The following is a 5,623-nucleotide window of genomic DNA, read 5'->3' on the forward strand; positions in this document are numbered from 1 at the left end:
TAGTACATACTACTATAGGGTCGGATTTGGATAGTGAAATAAGATGGGATAGTTTTAAATAAAAGTTGAAAGTTAAATAAAATATTATTATAACATTATTTTTTAATATTATTATCGTTTTACAATTTGAAAAGTTAAATTGTTTATTATATTTTGTGTGAAAATTTAAAAAATTTGTAATGATAAGATGAGATAAGATAGTTGAGATGATTTTAATATCTAACTTGTGAATAAGTTCAAACTCACTCAAATATATAAACATGAGTTCTTAAACATAAATAAGATGATAAAAAATTCTAACTCGACTTGTGTTTACAAATAAAATTTGATCATCCACCACTAGCTGATCAAGGCAAATCGCGTACTTAAGAAATTCAAGACTATCTCAGCAGAAAGAAAAGATGACAATCACAATCAGTGCGATTATTTTATGGCGTTATCTATATATTAGGCTTTGAAATCGTAATTCCTATAAATCATTCGGTAAATTTTTCTATATGCTATACCACTTCATCTTTTCTATTGAAAAAGATTTTGGAATTGACGAATCTTAGAAAACCTCGGCCTAGCTAGCTAGTATCTAACTAATTAATGTGCTCAATTGCTAATAAATATAATATAAAGGAAACTAGCCCATTTCAAAACCACTAGATGATCATAAGCTGGCTATTAAAGTTAATTTAATTGATCATTTACTAAATGGTTTGGTCGTAAATGTAGAGTCATGATCGATAATTAGTCGGCACAACTCGTTTAAAGCTCAAATCAACTCATACAAACTCAAATTTTAGTTTCATGTTATTTGAAAACATGCTCCATTACTAGTGCTGATTTTTCTAATCAATGGCCAGACATCTTCTTCAAGCCCACAGCTTGCTTAATTAATCAGTACACCACTTTTCAAATTTAATGAATTGACCATCAACGTTATGACTTTTCTTTATTGTATGTGGTTTAGATAATTCTAATTCACATTATTTGCATGACTTTTTTTTTATTATTGGAATATCTTTTTACTTTTTGTCAATGAAAAACAATTATATTTTTCTTTTAAACAAGAATCAAAGCAGTCTCAATCTTCTTGTTTCATCCCAATATATACACAACGCTGAAATTTGACTAGTATAAATATTGCAAGTGGTAGACCGTATAATCAACATCTCATAGAGGATGGGCTCAACCACTATATATGAAGAAGACAAGCCCCTTGACATTGAAAGAGATAATAACATCACATAAATTTGATTGGTAAGAATTGGTATGCCACATAATCAACGTCTCATATATAGAAAATGGGCCCCATGACATTGAAAAGATCATAGTGTCATTCCAACATACTACTTGTACTAAAGTCTGTCGATGTTGATAGATTAATTTTAATTTATAATTATAATAAATTTTAATTTTACAAGACCACGTGCAATTAAATTTAAAAGATAATCCATTATAAATTTATATATAATATGGAGTGAGTATATCATTCATTGTATAACTCCAACGACACATGAATTTTTATTGAGTCAAATCATGTTAAACCATTCACATTGTTGTGCAAGTTGGAAGGTTCAGATCAGTCAAATCACGTGGCAACCATATATCATATTGTGTTTGGTAAGTTAATAATTATGTAGTCGAGCTTACAATTGCAATGGGATTTTCCTTGAAGTTTCAGTGCTATTCACTTGCTACTTCCTTGGGCTGTACGCAAGTCGATCGATTTGCTTTAAGACTATTCCTACGTACGAAATGTCGCTAATTCGTTAGCTATCATGAGTGCGATCGATATTTATGGATTTTGGAATAAACCTGGCGAATGTTTAACTAATGTGCTCAATTGCTAATAAATATAATATAAAGGTAACTAGGCCATATCAAAACCTCTAGATCATAAGCTGGCTATTAGAGATGGGCTCCAACAAATTTAAAATTAATCTAATTATTTACTAATTGTACTGACCTTTCACGTTATGACTTTTTTCATTGTGATTTAGATAATTCTAATCCACATGATTGCTAGGTTGAGGTCTAATATGCAAGTGGATCTCACATTTATAAATTGCTATGGAAATATGCAGGCTGCCTGAATTAGTTCTTAGAATCTTTACTAAAATGCGAAATGGGAAATCTTTTATATAGCAAGCACATGATCTTTCGTTAGTCTTCAAAAATTAGAGCATATATAAGAATTTGTTTTAAAATTATTTGTAAATAAACGTCTTAATTTTTGGAATATTTATATACTTTTTGTAAATGAAAAAACAATATATATATATATGTTTTTTGTTATTAAGAGAAAAAAGAAAAAAGTTAGTCAAAGCAGGCTTAATCTTCTTTTTTATTTTTTCTAGACCAATATATGTCTAGTTTTTGGAATATCTTTTTACTTTTTGTCAATGAAAAACAATTATATTTTTCTTTTAAACAAGAATTAAACCAGTTTCAATCTTCTTGTTTCACTCCAATATATACGCAATGCTAAAATCTGGCTGGTGTAAATATTGCAAGTAGTAGACTGATAATCAACGTCCCATAGAAGATAGGCTCGACCACTATATATGTAGAAGACAAATTCCTTGACATTGAAAGAGATAATAATAGTGCAGAAATTTGATTGGTAAGAATTGGTAGGCCGCATAATCAACATCCCATATATAGAATATGGGCCCCTTGACATTGAAAAGATAACAGCATCATTCCAACAGACTATATATGTAGAAAACAAGTCCCTTAACATTGAAAGAGATAATAATAACGCAGAAATCTTATTGGTAAGAATTGATAGGCCACATAATCAACGTCCCATATATAGAATATGGGCCCCTTGACATTGAAAAGATCACAGCATCATTCCAACAGACTACTTGCACTAAAGTCTGTCAATGTTGATAGATCGATTTAAGTTCTAATCAACATCAAAAAAGATGACTCACATAAAAGACTTATCTCCTAACGAATTGTTTAATTTATACCTCACATGGATTCATGTTGACTATCAATGATATATATTATGTGCTCACATAACATACTAGAGGTAAGGTAAGAATGTTGATATGTAAGCTAATACAAAATTTAACACCGATTAGACTCTCCCTCAATATGTGAACCTAATATATGAAATATTAATTGAGGTAGAGTATAGAAACGCGATTCGACTTTAAGATTATATTTTTTATATCATGTTAAATTATTATTTATTTTAAAATTTTAAATCAATAAATAAAATTGATTTAATTATTTGTATTAAATCGTTATCAATCCCCTCCACACTACTCCATACAACCTATCCTTCTAAGTGTCTTGCATTGCACTGCCACGGCCCACCTACTCACGGCAAGCAACAAACAAGAGGAAATTATCTCCCATCCATATATAGCCATGCATACTGAATTAGGAAGATCTCCTAATTGGTGGCCACCTCACCCTCAAGTTGAAACTGAGGATTTACAGTGGAATTAAGTTAGAGGAAGTAAGAAGATCTTCTTCTTCTTCTTCTTCTTCTTCTTCTTCTTTTTAACTTTGTTATTCATCATCATCCCACACCATACACCATACTTATTCTTATTTATTATTATTTTTTTTTTTATTCTTTTTAAACTAATTAAATTTTTCTACTCATAATTCATACACTACATATTTAATAAAAGAAAAATAATAAAATATTATATTTACACATGTGATATGTGGGATGAAATGATAAGTATAATTTTTTATTTTTTATTTTTATCTTTTTGGTTTACAACTCTTTAAGAATCTATTTTATAATCAATATCATTTTATTAAAAAAGAATAATATTACAAAACTACTCGTAATTAAATTTGAAAGATAATCAATACGGAATATTGTATCATTCATTGAACTCCAACCACACGTAGCAAGATTCAAATCAAGTGAAACACTTCGTACTGGCCGGTTTGCAAGTTGAAAGGTTCGGGGTCAATGCATGTTTGATAGGTTAATATATGTCATAATATAAAGATATTTTAATAAAATAATGTTATTTTTACAAGTTAATTTATAAAAATAATTTTCTTTTTAAAATATTATTGTGTAAAATATTACGAAAAGTGGTATGTGTTTATTGTTTTCTTAATTATTAGTTAGTCCAACTTACAATTGCAATAGGATTTTCCGTGAAATTTTTAGTGCTATTCAATTGTAAAATAATGCCTACTTGAAATACAAAAATAAATAGTAAAAAAATATAGCATACCTCTTCTTCTCTCAAGAATCCATTGTCTCTCACTATAACTTTTCCTCTCTCTCTCCAAGACACTCACTTACAGACTACAAAATCGCCTCTTCGTGCTCTGCCTCCAAAGGAATCGAGTTTCATGTGTGAAAATGAATTGAAGGTATATATAGGTATATGAATATGTGAAGTCTCATTCAAACGAGCAATTTATGCATTCCAACATGAAAAATTCAAAAAGCCATCAAATTCTACCACGATTTAATTCAAGTGCCAACGTTCAATGGCTGATATAGTAGTTCGAGCTAATGAATCAGAATATTCATTGACATATTCTTTAAATGTAGAGAAGATTATAGAGAATTTTCGTAACCAAATTCCACTAGTGCATTCGAATGGGGTATTTCACGTTCGAATAAGTGAATCTTCAGAGTATTAGGTGAGTTTCCCTCCAAACACATTCTACGAGATAAATCTGTTTGAACGAGACTTTATTCTGTTTGAACTAATATTAATATTATTATACTTATAAGTATATATATAATTATAATAATCTATTATATATAATATTTTAATAATCTATCATATATAATATACATATATATACTATAGCAACTATTTTATATTATAATTGAAAATATATAATATACTTTTGGTCTAATAGTTAATATAATACTTATACTATATATAGTACTTATTAATATATAGTACTTATACAATACTTAGTGTTATATTATTATATAATTTATATGAGTATAATTATCATACCTAGTTATAATAGTTATAAGTAACTATATATAATATATATACTATACTTCTAATAGTAACTATATACTATACTTGTTACCTTATTATATAACTTATAATAATTATAGTTATCATAACTTATAATAGTAACTAGTAACTATATATATTTAGTGTTATAATATTATATAACATATATGAATATAGTTATCATATAATAGCTATAGCTATATAGTAACTATATATAATATTTACACTATAGTAACTATATAATACTTATACTATATATAGTACGTATTAATATATAGTACTTATACAATACTTAGTGTTATATATTATATAACTTATATGAGTATAATTATTATAACTTATAATAGTTATATAGTAACTATATATAATACTTATACTATACTTCTAATAGTAACTATATACTATACTTGTTACCTTATTATATAACTTATAATAAGTATAGTTATCATAACTTATAATAGTAACTAGTAACTATAGTTAGTGTTACAATATTATATAACATATATGAGTATAATTATCATAACTTATAATAGCTATAGCTATATAGTAACTATATATAATACTTACACTGTAGTAGCTATATAATACTTATACTATATATAGTCAGTGAGTTTTATCGTGCCATGAGATTATTTTTCTAATCAATGGCTGGGCATCAC

The sequence above is a fragment of the Juglans regia genome, chromosome 13 (genome assembly GCF_001411555.2).
Source record: "Juglans regia cultivar Chandler chromosome 13, Walnut 2.0, whole genome shotgun sequence".
Classification (NCBI taxonomy): Eukaryota; Viridiplantae; Streptophyta; class Magnoliopsida; order Fagales; family Juglandaceae; genus Juglans; species Juglans regia.